Below are 20,825 nucleotides of genomic sequence, written 5' to 3' on the forward strand. Positions count from 1 at the left end.
CTTACTTCCTGGCACTAGATCTTTGGTGACACGTTATTCTCACAGTCAATGCTGTTCTAAGGAACCTTGATTTGCTGCCAAGATAGTTTCTTGAGAAAAGATTTCCCATCATTCCTGCATCTTTGCCAGATTGGCCCTTGGTTCAAAGTGGAAAGTGGAAAGTGGTTGTGCCTGTTGAGTACAATCTGTACCAATGAGCCTGGTCCCACAACTCCTTAGAATTATCAGCTCCCAAAATGGGACAGTATTCTCTGGTTACCATGAAATTTCATAAATTATGAAAAATATCATGGATTATATACAATGTTGGTTAAAATAAATCAAAAGATGTTTAATATATATGATATATTACACATCTAGTCCCTCAACATCAGCATTCTCTAGTTTTACAAATAAGAAACACTAATAACAGGAAGACTATCTTCTCATATAATCATTTGCTTATAATACATAAAATCCATCTACTCCCTTTGTTAATGTGCTTTATTCCTTTCTCCTCCAGAACATATGCAGAATTTATTTCCTGTTACTGGAATGACATTTTAATTTCAATTTAACAACATTCCCCAGGAAGCCTTCCCTGAAGCTCCAGACTAGAGCACAGCAACCTGGTACATCTGCTCTTGCATTTGTACTCCTTTATAATATCATTTAAATAAAGAATTGTGCATTCATTCATTTTCTAGAATATAAGCTCCAATCTGTGTTGATTTTATTCAATAAGGATTTCTAATGTTAAAGCAATGATATACACAAAATAGTAGCTCAATATATGATTGTTGAGTGACAAAACAGAATGAAGCTAGGTAACGTAAGAGGGTTAGACTTATAACTAATGTCTCTTGGCAAGTTTTGAATTATTTTACCTAAGAGTTTGCTACAGAAAAGGTAATCTTATAGAGTCTATTTTCTACTTCAGCAATTAGAGTTTTAGAATGATAGACTGAAGGATCCAGGGCCCCACATTGTGACAAAAGAGTACAATTTTTGAAGTCATGAGGGGAACTTAGAAATCTACCAACAACTGAAGAGAAATAAAATATGATATTTTTATAAAAGAGGTTGTTATTTAAAATATTTTAAGGATTACAGATAATAAAAATTATTTTAATACATGTGAAGTAAATCAATCTTTTATGATACTGAATTTAAGATACACATTGAAACTGCCAATAATACTCATTGAAATTTTTTAGTGAAATCATTATTCTTATTTCTGAGAGAGGCTGGAATAGAGCTGAGGGCTAAAGTTTTGGTGTTTCCATACTTTCTCCAACTCCTAGGAAAATCATGCTGTGAGAATACAAAAAATCAAAACAAAACAAAACAAAACAAAACAAAACAAAAGCAAACAAAAAACCTGAACCACTCCTCACAAAAACCTTTCTCTCAGTAAACATCACAAACAATAAACAAAATATGTCTTAATATTAAATAATCTATATTTTTTTTTGGTCTAAAGGAAAGAGAGATAACATGTCAACATTTATCTCAGTATGATTTTGTGCATGAATAAACCAGGAACTTACTAGCAGTAAAAAAGTAAAACCCAATTGCCAATTTACTGAGAATATTTCATTCATAATTCTTGACTCATTTTCAGAATCATTTTTAATGTTAATCGATTTGTTAATAATTTTGTTCCTCCATGAAATCAAATTTAAATGATGTTACCTGAATGAGAGTAGCAGGATAAACTTGGTCTTTCTATTATTTTCCTTAGATAATATGTTTCATGAAACTTTTTTATAAAACAATACAAGTTTAAATACTCTGAAAATATATTACAAGTTGCCTAATGGAAAGGTGAGAGTGTGCAGTGAAGTGAAATATTAACTTAACATGATTAAGTTTTAATGAATGTTTGTCACAAACCACCAACCACTTGCTACAATATGAAAGAAATCTAACACACATTGTGCAATTGATCATGGATCGATAAATTTTATTTAACTATTTATTTACTTCCTCAACAATATAATTTAATTCTATATTCAGCCATCATATCCTTCCAAATTCTTACTTATGAATGAATTCCTCATTTAAAATACTAGGGAGAAAAAACCTCTGAAAAAATGAATTAAATCTGATAGGTTTCTTATGAATTTGGCAAACACTACATACTAAATATGTTGGATAAAATTTTCAAGGTTATAATGAAAACACTTTAATATTGTTTAAGGTGATTAAACCTTATATCTAAAGATTTGGCCATGAACATACTTTATTTTATATTTTGTGTCTCCCTAAAGATCAGTCTGTAACCACTACAGTTTCTCCATATTTTCCTGTTTTATCATATACCCCAATATTTATAACTCTGTAGATTATAACTTAGAAAGAATTATTTATAAATTTAAAGAAACATATATATTATTAAGACTGCTGTCATATCTTATAAATATGGATGATGGCAGTGAAGGTGCAGCATTGATGTCAGTTACAGATAGACTATCCAAGATTCCTAGTAAACTTTATTGTAATTTTATTGCCATCTAACTATTTGAGAAAACTCTTTGTAAATATTTGCAGTGATTCAATGGTACTATATAATATATGTCCTCTGGCAGATGTTATTAACTCCAGCTCTTACCTTAATAAATTTTCTATCTGCTTATTGGATCCAACATTGTTTTAAAGAATCCAAACACTCAAAGTATTCAAATTTCATAGTTGGCAAATGCTATCATCATCTAACCACTGAAAGCTACAACACTCCAGAAGTCATCTTTGACACCTTCCTTTTCTTAAACATGTATATTCAATTTACAATTTAGTTCTATTGATTTTTCCCATTCCTATATCCTACAGTAGCTTCAATGTTGGCCAACTCATGTCAAATATTGCTCAATTAAAATACATTTTCACTGTTCCTGGAATGATCTTTCACCTAAGAAAAAAATGTAGATTATATTATTAAGTAAAAATGAAGTTCCCTGCATAAAGTAGGTAAACAGAATTTCATAAAGTTATTTCATTCTTAATTGTAATATTACTTTATTGATTTCCATCTCCATTACTGGAATAAAACTCATTGAAGGCAAGGCCCAAATAATTTTTGACTCATTAGTTTATTGCCAGAAATCACTAGGGACTAATTAAACATTTTCCCAAATAAGTAAAATATAACTGCATTGTTTTCAAATATTTTCCCAAATCATTTGAGGAGTATTGAAAATATTTCTTCATTTTTACTGAGTCAGGCCTTTGATCAGGTTCTAAATATATATATATTTTTTACTTTTATATTTGATTCTTAAATTCTCTTGTGTCATTTAACTCATTGTTGTCTCTATTTGGTGAAATGTTGACTTATCACTTGGCATGCCCACAAATATTGACATCAATAAAAATACTGTATGATTATATTTATATGTGGTAAACACAATACAAAGGTATATATAACTGGTATAGCAAAAATGAATATATATATATTTATATTTTGCATGGACTCACTTCAATCATAATCTTATGTTTAATAAAAATGTTATTAGACTTCAAGGACTCTAAGAATAGTTTAAGTTTAATCCTCAGAACACTATTTTAGGCAGTTATTATAATATTAAAACTAGATAAGGTGAAATTTAAATATATTACAGAATTTTCCAGAAATAAATATAGTGAATAGAAGTGCAGATATTGCTAAACGTTTCCATTAAATCCCGCAATCTGTGTATTTGAAGATAACTGCATACTTCACATCTTATGAGTACTTGCCATTTGCTAATTCATTAATATCCTAATCATCCTGGTGAGCTTAAATTAAAATAATTATTAAATTGAAATAATAATTGTGATCTTGATGACAACTTATTTGTACTTTTCTAGAATACTACAGGTAATTATTTTGTAGGGAATAAATTTGATCCTGATGTTTATTTATATATCTTGTTCCAAGTGCTAAGAGAAAGCCAAACATGGTTGCCTGGAGTATTTAAATACAGAATTGAATAAAAGCTTCTTATAAATCCCTAACTTTAAGCACAAAATACTCAAAGTCATAGTCCTTGATAACAAAAGCAAGTTCATAGAAGATTAGGTTGACAAGAGCTGGACTCAGAAGAAATACATTAATGTGCAAAGAATGTCTTAAGATCGGGTGAAACGAAGAGAAGTCAGGGGGAAAAACACATTTATAATACACTGTGCAAAATCACTAAAGCAATAGCTTTGGAAACCTTACATCTGCAGAAAATCTTGTGGGTCTGAATTCAATCCAAACCTGTCAAAAATATTGATGAAAAAATGTGTCTTTATATTTAAGTAAACATGAATTTAGGAACCTGCTCCTAAATTCAATTTTTTTCCTGTAAGAAAGGTAAATATTTCCTGAAGGTGCAGTGTTTAGGCATGAAGATTTAATTACGACACTGATGATGCCAACAAAATTACTTTTTCACTAAGGCATTGAGATAGCTATTGACAAATAACAAGTGTGTTGAAGATTATAATCATGTTTCTGAAAATTGCTGTTATAGCTATTTTCAATAAATAATTAGTTTCAATAAACTTAGTTCCTTTCAATACAGATTTGATCACAGCCATTGTCAATATTCAAACCATAGTCGGTTTCTAAAATAGGATCTCAACATGTGTTAAATTTCTCAATCTATTCCACTGTGTTCCTTTACTTCAGTTACCCAAGTCATGCTTAAAATTAGACCTACTTGAAAAGTGTATCTAAAAAATAGAATCAGAAAATATAATTAATTTTGCCTTTCCCAAACAATTCATGTCTAAATCACATGAACTGGGATCCCTGGGTGGCGCAGCGGTTTAGCGCCTGCCTTTGGCCCAGGTCGCGATCCTGGAGACCCGGGATCGAATCCCACATCGGGCTGCTGGTGCATGGAGCCCGCTTCTCCTTCTGCCTGTGTCTCTGCCTCTCTCTCTCTCTCTCTGTGACTATCATAAATAAATAAAAAAATTGAAAAAAATTTATAAAAAAAATAAATAAATCACATGAACTAATAGATATGCACAGTTAATATACTGGAGAGACACCCTTGACAAATCTGACCCACTAATTTCTGAAGTTTTTCTTAATTGACATATTCTTGATTGACCATAAAGCCATATTTTCATCTTCAAGTTTAAATATACAGTTTAAAACTAGACACAGTCTTATTTCCTTGCTGTGGATCATTAAAAGTTCTTAAGTTATAAATTAGTTTAGATGACAACAGGTTACAGACAGCCCATCCCCATTTGTCTTAAAATAAATTTTATTATGATTTGTTTCATGTAGTTCACAAATCCTTAAACCATATCACCACCTAGAAAAATCATGTAGGTTTTTGAGGTATAGCATAAATAAAGAGAAGAGTTCTATTACATTAAATCTCAATATTTTGGTCTGATATTATTCAGCCATTAAAAATAAGAAAATCCTGCCATTTGTCACAACATGAATGAAACTTGAGGGCATAAGTAAAATGTCAGACAAAGACAAAATACTGTGTGATCTCACTTATATGTGGAATCTACTAAAAAACCAAAACAAAACAGGAACACTTGAGTGGCTCAGTGGTTGAGCATCTCCCTTTGACTCAGGTGTGACCCCAGGGTCCTGGGATCGAGTCCCACATCTGGCCCCCCACATGGAACCTGCTTCTCCCTCTGCCTATGTCTTTGCCTCTCTCTCTGTCTTTCATGAATAAATAAATAAAATCTTTAAAAAACAAACATACTCATAAACAGAGAACAAATCAGTGGTCGCCTGAGGTGGGGGTGTAGGGTTTGAAGAAATGGGTGAAGGTGGCCAAAATGTACAAACTTTCAATTATGAGGTAAATAAGTTCTGGGGGTATAATGTAAAGCATGGTGACTATAGTTAAAAATACTTTGTATATTTGAACCTTGTTGCTAAGAGAGTAGATCTTGAAAGTTTTAATCACAAGGAAAGATAATCATAACAATGAGGTGGGGGATATTAACTAACATTGCTATGATCATTTCACAATACTTACGTGTATCAAATTATGTTTTGTCCCTCAACTTACACAACGTTACATGTCCATTATATCTCAAAGCTGAAAAAATATCTTGCTCTGGAAGCATTTCCAAGGAGTGGTATGAGTAACTGCTTTAATCTCTCCCTAACAGTGTGCTCTTGAGTACACCTGTTCCATCTGGGAGTAATGGACATTGTAAACACATTTCAACTGGTTTTCAGACATCCAGAGCTCCAATTATGATATTAAATATAAGGTTTAGCCGGGAGAAGTTCAAATTAACAAAGGAGGGGAAGGAAGTAAAGGAAACATGCCAATTCCTTTCTTTTACTAAATATCTGAATACACAGTAGCACAACTGACAGTAGCAGAACCTGTGATCAAATACATTTTTCTGTGAAAGAACTGCTGACTCTTCAGTCCGGATTAAGATAAGAAGAGCTATCTACAGGGTGTTTTACACTGGGCAACACTGTGGAAGCTCAAGTGAGAAGAAATTACACCAAAGAAGGTATCTGCCAGGAAATCAAAACTATTTAAATATACACGAAATGCTATATTAAAAGTTACTGCTTTTTAATTAGCCAGCTATCGTTCTAAATATATCTGAAAAAATATGCAAAAAAAATCCTAACATGTTAAAAAGTCCTTAAACAAGGTGCAAAGGAGCAATATGCAAAGATAAGCACTTACTGCTGGGGGAAATTCTTAGAGGAAAATAAGCAAAAAAAAGTCTCAGAGCAACGAGTGGATTTTTCTGTTTCTGAAGTAGGTTACCATTTCTGAAGTAAAGGTCAGAAGATCATTTCATTTAATTTAATGGAAACAGCTTTTGGCATGGATTCTGGACTCCCAGCATCTATATATGAAGAATCTCAAGAGCAATTTTTAAAAGTATGCGTTATATATTCAGTTTGGTGTTTCATAAGTTTTCTTACATCCCAAGGGCAGCTTTTAACACCTGTCTTTGTTCTTGCTAATTCCTAGAAATACTAAGGTAAAAGGATTATTGATCAAATTGAAGGATATATTTTCTGTTTTATTGCTACTTCTATTTAAAAAAAATCATAGGTATTAAATTATCACTTTGAGACCTAGAGCAATTAGGAGGTAAATAATCTCCTAATTCTCTCCTTTAAATTAATTCTGTAATTCTCTTCTTTAAATTACTATGATGTTATATATACATTTAGTGAATACTTCAGACATTAAAAGAACATTATGAATATCAATTGCTAAGCCTTCTATTTACTGTCACTTGAGTTAAAAATGACATAGTCAACACCAAATGCAAATTCAATCGGGGCAAGATTTTTGTGTTGTTTCAAAGTAATAGTAAGTTTTAAGCAATGGTTCTCCATTGTGTCAACAACAAAAATAATATATACTATTAGACGATACCTTCTTCCTTTGCAGTTTCTTTAATTTTTTTTAACCAATATCTTCTTAAAATTAAATATGAATATTCTCAAAATTAGTTTTCAAGGGTTAATTCAGGAAAACAAAACTAATGATAAATTAAAATGTTTTATGTTCAAAGCAGGGCTTGGTAAAATTCATGTTACTTAAATAAAATTTCAGTAAGTCTGTGCCTATGAGATGCTAATGTAATCCTTAGGCAGTAAAATATCACTGACTCAGTTACATATTCTGTATTCATACGATCCGGTAAACATATGAATAATCTTTTCATGAAAATTTTTAAGAACGTGTTTTGACAATGTATAGCCTGTTTAAAATCTAAAGTGTTAGCAGAGAGTTCAACAAATTTCCAATATAACTTATTGATAACTGACCAGGCCACCATAAGTTACTAGAGTCAAAAACCCAGAAATCTTTTCTTTATTAAAACTGTTTAATTAGTCCTTGCTGCCTTCTATATACTCACTTTAGCATTTGAGTATTATTTGCTCATTTAAAAAATACTTTGTCTTGGTAATAGTGATTATTATCTAAACCTTGCAGTACAAATCAATTTTAGAAACATTGCAGGCTATGTGACTGCTTCGTGTTATACAATCAATTAAAAAGAACGTGGAAAAGAACATGCAAGTAAACGTATTGTCATGTGTACGCATACCCACCCACACGCTAGCGTGACTTACTAGTACAATAATTGATAGTTATATTTTTTTCATTTTTTAATGAGGCAATTTCTTGTTCCCCTCCTTCCAAGTTTTTCTTTGAAAACCTCTTTCTCTATCATTAACCTTATTCTTGCTAACTACATATTAGCCACTCTGGCCACAACTCCTCTTTAAACCTAAGCTAAGAGGTAATTTCTGTAGGAGTTTTGCATTCTCTCTAGCAGATTATGTTGCCATTAAGAGATACTGTAAGAATATAATGCTGGAGTCAATGCTACCATGGAAGTCCAAATGAGAAAATCAACACATTCAACTGGCAGCAAGAGCAATTTGGAAGGAGTGTGCATTGGAGGCTAACCAGAAATTCATTGTTGTTAAGGCACACGGTCTATAATACCGAGCCTGGATTCCAATTAGCCCTGCACACACAGAAAAACAGTAAATATCATAGGTTCTTTACAAACTGCTACAAATGAAATTACTCAGCCCTTCTAAAAGAGTTTCTGATTTTTAGCAGTTGCTGTGGTGCATTAGTGACAAACCAAGCAAGAAAAATGTTACTAGACTGTGACTCGTGACCATAAGTTGCCTTCCACCTGAGTAGTACAGATAATCCGCATCTTGATCAATTGTCATGAATACATTGTACTTATCTACAAGAAATTCTAAGTTTTTCCCTAAAAATAAATAGCCTTAAAAAATACCTTGAAAAAAACAGTATCTTGAATATCCAGAGATAAGACATACCTAAATTATTATAATAAACTACTGGTTTAAAATGTTTTCAATAATCAATATTTATATAATTAAACAATTTGGATCATTTGGGCACTTAGTGGGATTTTGCATTTAAACTTTAATAAAATAAAAAGATTTCTGGTTTTATTTTCCTTCTGTTTTTCTCTATATGAAGTGTGTGAACACAAATTAATCCTGATTTTAATAGTTTTAGAAGGAAAATGGTAGGCTTGTCAAGTTTGCAGCAAAAATAATAAAAATAAAATTAGTGAAAAAACACTGAATGTTTCTTAAGCTACACATTGTATATTTGAGAATTATTGCTATAATATATAAATCTACTTTTACTACATTTATATTTGACTGGCTTATAATCTGATTTTGCTTATGCCAAGGGCTGGTTAGGTCTCTTCTAATTTTATGACTGATCTTTATTTTGGAAATGTGTGTATCTGACCATAGTGGAATGTTTAAAGATCTATTTTAACAATTTACTGCAGGGCTAAGAAACTGAAAGAGTAATTCTAGGAAATTATACAACAATTGGGTCAATTTTAAGGGAATAAATGCCAAATCTGAAAAATACCACAATAATGTAGCACTCTCCATTGATAGGACCTTTAGAAAGTAATTTTTAAGTACTCACAGTAATCAGTTTTCTTCCTTTTTACCCATTTTATTGTGGTGTTCTTACTGAATGACACGTCAGTTTGTATTATAAGGACTACTTAAGGCTGTGAGGAGTATTCCATGCTGTGATTCTATTTGAGCTGCAGATCAGTTATGCTAGTTATTCTCTTAGTTGTAATTCGGTAGTTTTATTGAAGTTAACATGAAGGAATCTAGTAGAGAAACCATTTAGTGTTTGTAATTATTTTTTGTAAGTAAAACATGAAATGATGACAGAGTCTAACACTTCAGCAGCTAATAATTTATATCCAAGAAATAATGTACAGGAAACTTACAGATGAATCACTTGGTTACATATAAAGTGACATTGTATTTTACACTTTTCCATTTTAGAAATAAGAAAATGTATACTTTTTAAGGTATACATAATAGAGAAGCACAATTTATTTCTAACAATAAAATTTTATATGAATAACAAATTCCTTGAGCCAATGATATGTTGAAGTCATGCTCCCTACCTAGTACCTGAGAATGTGGAATGTGACCTTACTTGGAAATAGAAATCTTTGCAGAATTAATAGAGTTAATATGAGGTCACGATATAATTGGTGTCCTTATAAGAAGAGATCCATATGAAGACATAGAAATATCAGGTACACTCCATGTGAAAACAGAAGTTGAGATTAGAATGATGCATTGACAAGCCAAGGAATGCCATGGATTGGCTGCCATTACTAAAGGCGAATAGGGAGGCATGGAAGAGATTTCCCCCTTAGAGCACTTAGAAGGATTGAATACTGCGGGCACCTTGATTTTAGAATTTTAGTCTCCAGAACTGTGAGAAAAATAAATGTCTTTTACTTTAAGCCAGTTATCTTTTTCCTTTTTTTAATTTAATTTAATTTTATTTTATTATTTTTTATTTTGTTTAGATTTTATTTTTAAAAGTGTTTTTGATGATGCCTATGGCAGGCCTAGGGAACTAGTACGCTACCTATAGGTCTAGATGTTCAAGGCCCTGGTCATCTTATCCTACCTGCTAAATTAAGTTGATACTTACATAAACTATACTTACTGAAATAAGTATAATGTAGAAGAATATATGATGTCAGGTGAACAGATCATTTAAATGCTTAATTTCAATTGTGAGATTGTGTTAAGCCCTCGACTATAATAAATGTGATTCGACACAATCTAGGTCAGACTCTACTGTTTTCCTGTTTCTGCTTTACGCTATCACTATAAATTGCTCTATTTGTAGGCCTACTTCACACATTTCCCTTATGAGAAAACCCCTTATAAGCCTTCAGTGTTTGTTCCCAGCATGCATACACTCAAAGCCTGTTTTTATGCTTTCCTTCTACCTTCCTCACACACATACCCTGAACACAACCTATAAGAGACTGATGATCAATGAACAGAATGCCTTAACTTCCTTTATTTGATGTCTTCACAGAAGCAACTCTTAAAGCAAGCTTGTACAAGTTCCTTAGATTCTTACAAATTCAAACTTGATGTTTTTCCTTCCTTTGAAATAGACATCCTGATCAAAATTAATCTTCCAAGCCTTGCACCAACTGTCCTCAGTTAGTATCAGAATACTTCTTGTCTTCTTTAAATTGTGAATTTTATGACACCTGGGCGGCTCAGGGCATGATTCTGGAGTCCCAGGATTGAGTCTTGCATTGGGATCCCCCAAGAAGCCTGCTTCTGCCTATGTGTCTGCCTCTTATGAATAAATAAATAAAATCTTTAAAAATGCTTATATTTTGAATTTGTTAAGCATTATTGTCATCAGTTTATTAAATATCAAACATATTAAAAATACACACTAATATATGTGAGTTTTAGAGTGAACACTGATGTATGTAGTGTATTATCTACAATAAAGATCAAAATTGGGATCCCTGGGTGGTGTGGCAGTTTAGCGCCTGCCTTCAGCCCAGGTCCTGATCCTGGAGTCCTGGGATCGAGTCCCATGTCGGGCTCCCTGCATGGAGCCTGCTTCTCCCTCTGCCTGTGTTTCTGCCTCTCTCTCTCTCTGTATCTCTCATGAATAAATAAATAAAATCTTAAAAAAAAAAAAGATCAAAATTGCCCTGGAGACTGTTGTGAGCCCTTGCTGGATACTTTTTTTTTAATTATTATTTTTTTTTCCATGCTGGGTCCTAAATCAGTCTTTCCCATCAGAGAAAACCACTATCCTGAATGTTACATTTCTGTTCTCCAGTTTCCTTTAGTTTTCTAAACAGGTGCCTTTGTCACTGAAGAAATATGTGTGTTCCTGGGCCTGGGTTATTATTATTTATTAATAATAAATATTATTTTGTATTATTTTGTGATTTGGTTACTTGACTTAACATCGTGTTCCTGAAATTCATCTATGTTGTCTGTAAATAATTATCATATATTCTTAATTACTGGGCAATATTTCCCTGAATAACACAGCAAGTCTATTTAACATAGGATTATTTCCAGCTTTTTGTGAAAATGAAAACATTGTCATGATAATTCTTAGATTTATTTCCTGGGGCATATATGTCAGAGATTCTCAGAGCTATATGAATAAGAATAAAATTGCTGTCCTATAAGGTATGTGTATCTTCATTTCTCTTAGAATATGTCAAATCTCTTTCTAAAGCAGTTTTATCAATGTGCACTCCCACCGGAAGCATAAAGTTATTCCAGTTCCTTCATATGATTACTAAGACTTGATATTTCAGACTTAAAGTTTTGCTAATTTGGTTGATATGAAACTATATCTCATTATAAGTTCAGCTTGAACCTATTATTTATCAGGTCAACCTCTTCATATATTTAATGTCTAATAAGGTTTTGTTCTCAGGGAATTCTGTCTTTTGCCCATACTATGGGATTATCTCTTTTTCTTACTGACATAACCTTTACATATTCTGAATATATGAATAATATCAGTTTCGTGTATCTTCTTCCAATTCATAGTTTAGGTTCCTCCTTTATAATTTACTTTCATAGGTAGGTATTTTTATTCTGATATAGTCCCATTCAACAATCTTTACCTTTGTCTTATAATTTTGCCTTTGAACTTGAGAAATGCTTTATTAGTTTTACATTATAAAATATTGTTATATAAATTCTGCAAGTTTTGTAGCTTTGCTTTTCATTTTCAAATGTGTTATTCATTAGATCTTTGTTTATGTTGTGAGGTCGGATTTGTTTCATTTTTTTAACATATGGATAGTTAATTATCTCAGCATGTGTTATTGTAAAGTTCTTTCTTTATGCAATGACTAACAATACCATTTCTGTCATAAATCAAATTTCCATACAATGATATTTGTTTCTTGGCCTTCTGTTTAATTGCTCAATTTCTCTGCTCTGTAGCAATATTGCATGTGCTTATTATTTTAGCTGAATAAGTAACTCTTGTGATATAATAGAAGTCATCCCACCCTATTAATTTTGCATAGGATGCCTTATGATTCCTTGATTATTCACCTTATCTTATAATTTTAGAATTAGCTTGGAAAATTCCTTGAAAGACTGTTATGGGGAACGGCTGGGTGGCTCAGTGGTTGAGCATCTGCCTTTGACTCAGGGCATGATCTCGGAGTCCCAGGATCAAGTCCTATATTGGGATCTCACAGGGAGCCTATTTCTCCCTCTGCCTATGTCTCTGTCTCTGTCTCTGTCTCTCTGTCTCTCTCTCTCTGTTTCTCTAATGAATAAATACATAAAATCTTTTTTAAAAAGAGTGTTATGAGGGATCCCTGGGTGGCGCAGCGGTTTGGCGCCTGCCTTTGGCCCAGGGCGCGATCCTGGAGACCCGGGATCGAATCCCACATCAGGCTCCCGGCGCATGGAGCCTGCTTCTCCCTCTGCCTGTGTCTCTGCCTCTCTCTCTTTCTCTCTGTATGACTATCATAAATAAATAAAATTAAAAAAAAAAAAAAAAAAGAGTGTTATGAAAAAAAAAAGAGTGTTATGGAAATTTGACTGAATTTACATTGAATCTATCAATTTGGAGAGCATAACAACCTTTATCATATTTAACCTTCCTAAGAATGTTATATATTTAAATTTATTTATTTAAAACTTTTTTTAAAGTCTTTCAATATAGTTTTATAATTTTCTTCACTAAGGACTGACACACACATTTTTCTAGATGTATATTTCTGCATTATTTTATATACTAAAATAACATATTTACATTATATTAATTGAGATATTTTAGTGATGTATTTTAGTATAACTTCCTGTTTATCAGTAATATATAGAAAGAACCAGTTTTGTACCTTGACTTTGTGTCAAACAAACATTTGAAACTATAGTGCCTTGTCATTATATCCATACTTTCATCTGAATTTGTCTTTATAGAAATAGGATTATCTGTGTGTTGTGAGGGGTTTTTCCTTCTTTCTGAAACTTCTTATTTTAATGTGGTTTTACTTTTGTGTATCTTCCCACGTTAACTAGATTCCTCACTATAATGATAAATAAAAGTGATGAGCATGTGAACCCTTTAAGTGCTGCATAGTGTACATCCTTAAAAGTAATGCTTTCAATGGTCTGTTAGGTAGAAGCTAAACGTGAATAATGGAAGGAACACCCAGAGGCAAAGTCCCAAATCCTTGAAGGAGAATGACAGAGACATGAGATGGAGGTGAGGAGAGTGATGGAAAAACAAAACAAAACAAAAAAACCTACATATTATGAATCCTGGAGCTCAACAACCTGAAGCTGTGGCTTCCAACGACTTGGGCCCAACAGATCAAGAGCCGCAGGCACAGCACATGCTCTCTCCTTGTCCACCTCTGTCCCAGGTGAACCCCTTATAATACATTTGCTTTCTCCATCCTTGAGAAAGGCTTGATAGTTCCAGCACAAACCTTGTAGGGTCAAAAGTCCCCCTCACACCCTGTGGGAGGAGTTTCCCAAATGATTGGAAGCAGCCTGGATCAGAGACCACCTCACTGTAGGTGACAGCACCTGCCAGCCAAGAGGTGCAATGATATTCAATTGCAAAACAACCTAGAAGCTGAAACCACCTTGGGGAGACGTCCCACTCTCCCACCTTAAGAGTGTACTTTCACTTTAATAATCTGCTTTATTGCTACTTTCCTTCGGCTGTCTTTACTGGAGAACAGAGCCTCACATCAATCTCATGGGAAATCCAAGGACCCAGACCTTCATTCACAGGAGGCAGACACTCCCTCATTACTGACAGTCCCATTAAATATAAAATTTTATGGAAGATTTTCATAGGAAGGTGTTTATCAAAATAAGAGAGTTCTCTTTCATTCCTAGTTTCTACAGTGTTTAATCACAGAATGTTGACTTTTGAAATATATCTTTATCTATTGAGATGATGATAAGAATTTTCTTCTTGTTAATGTAAGATACCTCAATTGAATTTTTTCTCATTTTAAATCAACCTAACATTCCCAGAAAAAAGTATAATTTGATCCATAAATATTAAATACTCAAGATTTACTAGATTTCATCTGTCAAATTGTTTTTTTTTAATCTGTTAAATTGTTAAGAAATCTTTGCATTTATTGTAATAGTTTATTGCCTGTAATCATTTCTCGTATTGTCCTTGTGGGTTTTAGTATATAGAATGTGTTAATCCAACAAATACGGTTGGAGAATATTTCTTATTTTCTGTACTTCAGAGTGGAAATCCCAAATCCATTGAAAATGGGATTTGTATAATTCTTGAATGCATGTTAGCAGTTGTTGGTGAAATAAACAAATACGCAAAACTAGGTTTGGTGTTTTCTTTTTGAAGAGTTTACTAAGTCAATACTTTTAAAGTTATAAACTGAATCTGATTTTAACATATTTTAAGTGAATATATATTTAGAAATTTATTTGGTTCATCTTTTCAAAATAATTGGCATAATGTTTTTCAAATTAAGCACTGGTTGTTATTATACATATTGTAATGCTATTAGACCCTTCCACCTTTGTTCATCATTTTACTTTCTGCATTTGTTTTCTGTGTTTTAGATATGTCTCTTTTGAATAACACATAGATATTTTTTTGAAGGGCTCATCCTGAAAAACTTTGTGCTCCTTAATTCACGCACCTTATTAATTTGTATTTGTTACAATTATTGATTTGTATACATTTATTTTTGATATTAAGCTTGCCCTTTACACTTTCCCATTTATGCATTTTCACTCTTTTTCTGCTTTTGTGATTTTTTGTTCTAATTCCATTTCCCCCTGCATTCAACCAAATGTACATATTTTATTTATCTTTAGTTTTCCCTCCGCAATTTTAACACTTATTAAAAAAGTTAATTGGTATTTTCCTCTCGCAAATAGTATTTAGAGTATTTTAAATATGACCAAACTAGGGGTGCCTGAGTGGCTCAGTTAAGCCTCTGCCTTCAACTCAGGTCTCCCTCATTACTGACAGTTCCATTAAGTATAAAGTTTTATAGGAGAATATCATAGGAGGTATTTATCGAAATAAGAAAGTTCTCTTTCATTCCTAGTTTCTACAGTGCTTAATCACAGAATGTTGACTTTTAAAATGTATCTTTATCTATTGAGATGATGATAAGAATTTTCTTCTTCACTTGTTAATGTAAGATACCTCAGTTGATTTGGTCCTGGGTCCTGGGATTGAGCCCTGCGTGGGGTTCCCTGCTCAGTGGGGAGTCTGCTTCTCCCTCTCTCTCTGCCTCTGTGCTCTCTATCTCTCTTAAATAAATACTAAAATCTTTAAAAATGTACATGACCAAACTTTTCCCTAATTTTCTCAAATCATCACCCATTATTGCAACTCTGTATTTTTAATTCCCACAAGATACAATTAATGTTGGCTTCTCCAGGCAATTTTTGTTTCAATTACTGACCTGTGTAACAGGTTCTTTGCTTTTTGTTCTGCGTGGCATCATGGATGTCCTACTCGCATCCTATTCATTCTGATAGAAGTACATCCTGTGGAAGGAAGTTCCTATTCAGAGGGTCCATTTGTAGCAAGAAAGATCTCATTGTCTGTATGGCTAGGCATCTACTTTTTCACTTTCATAGAAGTCATTCTTAGGTGGATTTAATATAATTTTCTTCAGGACATTTGTGATATTCCAAAAATTTCTGACTTCCATGGTTACTGTTGAGAAGTCACCTATATATCTAGTTGAAATGCTTTGAAGGCAATATTTTCTTTACTTCTGTCCACTTTTAAGAGATTCTCTGGTTTTGGCTGTACTACTACAGCTTCACTTTGATATGCCGAGGAGTAGTTATCTTTTATTTACCTCATTTGAGATTCTTTGAGCTTCTGTGAATTGTTTCCTTTTACTAGTTTTGGAATTCTTGGTGTTTATTTTTTCAAGTATTTTTGTGTCCTTGCTCTTCTTTCCTGAAATTCTGATAAAATTTTTTGTATATTTCCATTCTAAATTCTATGTATCTTTGCCATATTTTTTTTTGTTTTGGTTTCATTTCTGTTTTAATCTCTACTCTTACCTGCATTTTGCATAACAACCTACGTTATATATTTAAGAGTGATTCTTCAATTCTGTACTATCTCTGCTAACAAATCCACTGAGTTTTTAACTTCTGTTATATAGTTTTAATCTTTATATGTTCAGTTACTTTGTTTCTCTAATCAACGTAACCACCTATATTGGAGTCATTATTCTCATTGACCTTTTATTTTTTCTTATTATTAAGTGTACTTAATTTTGTAACTTGGTATCTCCCCTTGACTTTTTACATTTTTTCTCCCATTGTTAGTGATAGCCTACATTCATGATACCGAGTCTTAATTCTGATATTTTTGACTACGGACCCAATTTTACTGGAATTATTTTTTGTGGTAATTTTTGAGAATGAGTTTCCTGATAACAAAAGATAAATCTCTATGTAATCAGTAAATGTTTAGATCAGGGTCCTTGCTTCTTATTCCTCACAGCATCCTTTGTGTTGTGGGATCTATACATGAGATATACATATGTATCCCATAGAAGTTTTACTTCTTTTCAGTGGGCTCTTTGGTCAGATTACCTAGAAGATCATATTGTCATATTAAAATTTTCTCTCTTTATTTTAACTCTACTTTGTAACTATTTTTAAATCATTAGTCTAGTAGACAGAAAAGATTTTTAGTCCTTTCCAGTAATCATAAAAATATGTATTTCTTTTAAAATGTTTTCTTAGTTATGCTATTTTGTGCATTATAGTATATTTAACCTTAATAGTACTTTTTATTTTTTTAATCCTCACTATATTTTGGAGAAGAAATGTGCACATTGGAAGCCGTCACAGGCATGGTGTTCTGGTTTGAATTGCAGCATGTCACTGCTTTCTTTCAGTTTTTTTGCCTAGGCCAGATGGCAGAGTTGTTTGACTTGCCTAGTGTCTGGCTGAGTTAAGTGTGAACCATTTGAAATTTAATCAGTAGAAGATGGAAGTGATGGCTATTGGGCAGAGGAAAGAATTTTGATAATTTATAAAGAATTTTATTTAGATGACCATGAAAAACACAAGCTATGTTATACTGTGATAAACCTGACACTTTTGGCATTAGATTAAAATGAATTTTCCACTCAAAAAATCAATGATATGCTTCTTTTTTCCCTTTATTAAGGAAATAATCCCCAATATTTTTTGGCTTAGAGTTTGTAGATTAATTACATGCATGAGGTTTTGGCTTCATTTCTGTGCATTTTAATAGACTTATTACACATTTTCTATAAAATATAAATACAGTAGATAAGAAAACATTATGTACAGGGGAAGTATTGCTTTCATGGTTCAGATTGATTTTTTTGTACAGGTATAAATATACCTGGAGAAGATGAAATCACTGGGCTGCTATTGCATTTTATTTTAAATATATGATATTAAATCCATTTTCATAATTACCTTGAGTTATTAATGTAACAATTTTCACAAAGCTTATTTGATTACTTAGAAGATAAACATACTTTGGAGATACTTACAGTAGTATTCAATGTTATATTTGTGTATATTCAGAAAACGGTTTTAATAACTAAAATACATAACTCATATAAAAATTAGAAATATAAATTAAAGCACATCCCAGAAATATTTTAAATAAAATATATTACTGTCTCCATATAAGTTTAATTTCAATAAATCTAAGCTTTTCGTGATACTATGATTATTTATGATAAGATAACCTTTTCCTAGTGTAATTTTTACTGAACCTTAAAATCAAAACAAAACACAGGTAGATGACAAATAAACATATTTGTACCAAGAAAGAACCTTAAAAATATATTATTTTAGGGGTACCTGGGTGGCTCAGTTTGTTAAGTATCTGACTTTTTTTTTCTTTTAATTCATGAGAGACACAGAGAGAGAGAGAGACACAAAGACATGGGCAGAGGGAGAAGCAGGCTCCCCTCTGGGAGCCAGATGTGGAACTGGATCCTGAGACTGAGATCACGCCCTGAGCCAAAGGCAGACACCCAACCGCTGAGCCTCCCAGGCATCCCACTCTTGATCTCAGCTCAGTTCTTGAGCTCAAGGTCCTGAGGTCAAGCCCCAAAAGATGTTGTTGATTGGTCAAGGGCAAGGTCTAACCTCATCTAGTAGCTCAATGAGAGAGGAAGTATTAGAAATTATACTGCCAAGTTCCATCTAGTTTACTGATAAGAAGATACAAGTTTATTTTTTTAATTTTTTTTAGAAGATACAAGTTTAAATTCTAGTTTTACCTTAAGTAGATGAAAGCACATATAGTACATTTTTTGTAAGAGAAAAGGCTCTGTTCAAAGCAAATAAATTAGGAAACTGCTTTTCTATGCAAAGTAGAAGTAGGCTTTATATCAGTCAGGGTCCCAGCAGGAAAAAAATTAGCATAATCCAGTTAGGGCAATTAAAGATATTAAAGATCTTACACAAATATTTGAAATTACAAGGATCTGTAGAATAGCCTGTTTTCTTACTTTCTCTTCCATTAACTGAGTAAGGGAGGGAACAACTGTGAAAGATGATAAAGTGGTCCGTATTGAGAGCTGGAAAAATAGCCAAGCCAGTCTCAAGTGGTGCTGGAGAGAGAAAGACTGAAAAGTAAAGGCTCCAATACTTTCCTTCCTCACTTTAATCTCCGTTGGTGAATCCTGGTGACCAACACAACTAGGTGCCAGAGGGCAGGAAAGCCCAAGGCAGAAGACAGGATGGGGAAGGGTAGAAAGGTGAATCTGGAGGGGAAATGAGATTCCCAGTTAGGTTCTCTTTCTCCAGGCTGACACAGTGCTGAGCCAAGTTAGGGGATTTGGCAAGCAACTCATGACTGGCTTTCAGCTTGTATCACTTCCCTGCCCAAGGCATTCTTATACGTGGTATGTGCATCTCTTTTCACCACTTACTGATATCATGAGGTTGAGCGAATCACTCCTATATGTAAAATAAATGTAATGATAATATTTACCTCTCAGGTGTGTTGTGAAGACTAAATGTAATTAGCTGTTTGAAAGAATATTATGGATCTAAATAAATATGCAAATACGTGATGATTTTCATCATCGAAAGCAGTAGAACCATTTTTCTAATGGTTGTCACATACAAAGCTCTGAGATTAATATCACTTTAATGCAAATTTTCATCAGTTTTAGTGCTCATATTTAATCTGTTAGGTATTCCCCTGCCCAGCACACCTATCACGCTTCCACTCAGCTGCCTATCGTTGCTCTTCCCTGAAATGTTTTAACCTTCTTTAATGCATGTTCCTGGCACTACCAATAAGACTATTCCTATCTCTTCCAGTTCTAACATAGTCCCTTCTCTTCTTTATTCACACACTTTTGGTTTGTATCACATGGTTAATGTATTAGCATTAGTCATACGGTATTCCATGTTAATAGTCTTATAAGTAATTGAAAATTTTCGTAGTAGCTGTTAGTAATGATGAAGGATGAGATGATGAGTTTTATAGAGAAAAGGCAGAAGCAAAGCAAGGAAATTACTTGATTGGTTATAGCTTAAACATCAGCCTTATTCAGAAAGGTTTGGTTGACTGTTTGTCATTAGTTGTCTTTAGGTTGTGATTTTTTAATCTTGAGGCATTTATAGGCTTAGGTCGTGGTTTACCTTTATAGGCTACTAAGCTTTTAGAATCATCTCATTCTGATGCCCTTCTTTTTTTATAAAGATTTATTTATTTATTTATGATAGACATAGAGAGAAAGAGAGGCAGAGACACAGGCAGAGGGAGAAACAGGCTCCATGCAGGGAGCCCGATGTGGGACTCGATCCTGGATCTCCAGGATCACACCCTGGGCCAAAGGCAGGCACCAAACCACTGAGCTACCCAGGGATCCCCTCTAATGGCTTCATGTTTAATTAAGTTAACAATAATAAAACTTGATTTTATGCAAGATCTTTTACATACATTATCTCTTAAAAAGCTTATCATAAACCTGCTTTTATTATTTCATTTATAGATAAG

The sequence above is a fragment of the Vulpes lagopus genome, chromosome 6 (genome assembly GCF_018345385.1).
Source record: "Vulpes lagopus strain Blue_001 chromosome 6, ASM1834538v1, whole genome shotgun sequence".
NCBI classification, from domain to species: domain Eukaryota; kingdom Metazoa; phylum Chordata; class Mammalia; order Carnivora; family Canidae; genus Vulpes; species Vulpes lagopus.